This window comes from Gossypium raimondii, chromosome 7 (genome assembly GCF_025698545.1).
Source record: "Gossypium raimondii isolate GPD5lz chromosome 7, ASM2569854v1, whole genome shotgun sequence".
Lineage (NCBI taxonomy): Eukaryota > Viridiplantae > Streptophyta > Magnoliopsida > Malvales > Malvaceae > Gossypium > Gossypium raimondii.
Window position 1 is genome coordinate 19,993,037 of NC_068571.1, and position 1,559 is coordinate 19,994,595.

Here is a 1,559-nt window from a genome sequence, read left to right on the forward strand (position 1 = left end):
TGCATGTTTTACTAAGTAAAAGATTTCGAAAGGACTTAATTTGGTTTCCAAAATCATGAAAGATTGAGTTGCCATGTAATAATTTCCGAACACTGTTAAGCATGATAAAAATAAGCAAAGTTGAATGATGTAATTATCCTAGCCTATCCATGTTATTGATTGTTGAAGTTTGTGTTTTTTCTAAATTCATTCATACATTTCATTTCATACTTCACATTTAGTTTAAATTGCATTAGGGATCAATCTTGCATCTAGATAATTTAATTTAGTTAATCACCCATCACTAAAGATATTGTGTTTTTATCATCAAATTGTTAACTTTAATTTTGCAATATATTAAATAACTACACAGTCCCTATGGAGACGATAACTCTTTTACTTACTTATTACTTGATAATGACTATGTACACTTGCACAAACCAAGCGTTACAAGTTTTTGACGCCGTTGCCAGGGACTGTTGCCTTAATCATTTTTGTGAAATTATTCATTTCAATTTGATTGTTATTTCATTTTTATCTAACTTCTAACTGTACTAATTTATTCTTTATTCTTTATTTTAAATGATTTATTTTTCAGGTGTTTATGAGCATAGATCGAATTTTCGATTTATTACCTATATACACTGAGATCGAGCAGGCATTTAGACAGAAAAGACACGAAAGATCAGCTTAAAGACAAGCTGAGATGGACCGTGGAAATCAAAAAGATGGACAAGGAAATGGAGCCAATCATGTGAACAATCCAATCCTTATTGCTGATGATAGGGATCATGCCATAAGAAAGTACGCCATGCCACTCTTCAATGAATTAAATCCAGGAATTAGGAGACCGGACATTGAGGCACCGTAATTTGAATTGAAACTAGTGATGTTTCAAATGCTTCAAATGACGGGCTAGTTTAGTGGAATGCCTACGGAAGATCCACACATTCACCTTCGATTATTCATGGAGGTGAGAGATTCATTTAAGATACTCGTTGTTTCAATGTGACTGAAGACATTTACCTTCAAATGTTGGTGTGACTGAAGATGAATTAAGGTTGAAGTTGTTTCCATACTCGTTGTGAGATTGAGCACGAGCGGCTTAATTCGATGCCACCAAGTTCAATATTTACATGACAAAAATTAGTAGAAAAAATGTTTTTGGTTAAGTATTTCCCACCTAGCAAAAATGCTAAGTTGCGAAATGAGATAAAGACTTTTCAACAATTGGATGATGATTTTTTGTACGAGGCACGGGAGAAATTCAAAGAATTACTTCGTAAATGCCCTCATCATGGGATTCCACACTCCATCCAATTGAAGATGTTTTATAATGGTCTCAATGCACATACAAGGTTGATGGTAGATGCTTTTGCAAATGTTGTTATTTTGTCTAAGTCTTATAATAAGGCTTATGAGATCATTGAAAGGACCGCTAGTAAAAACTATGAATGACCAAAAAATCGAGCAACTTTAAGAAGACGAGTAGCCGAAGTGCACGAAGTGGACGCACTTACATCACTCTTAGCTTAGATATCTTCTATTTCTTCAATATAGAAATAGTTTATCGCTAATGG

The 1,559-nt window shown here is 33.7% G+C and overlaps 1 non-coding gene across 1 annotated transcript; it reads right to left on the minus strand.

Annotated features, from left to right (window-relative positions):
* Nucleotides 1-1,176: 1,176 nt before the first annotated feature.
* LOC128042687 (small nucleolar RNA R71) lies at nt 1,177-1,283 on the minus strand. Its single transcript, XR_008198200.1, has one exon. It is a non-coding gene; the product is annotated as a small nucleolar RNA R71 (small nucleolar RNA).
* Between the last annotated feature and the right edge of the window lie 276 nt (nt 1,284-1,559).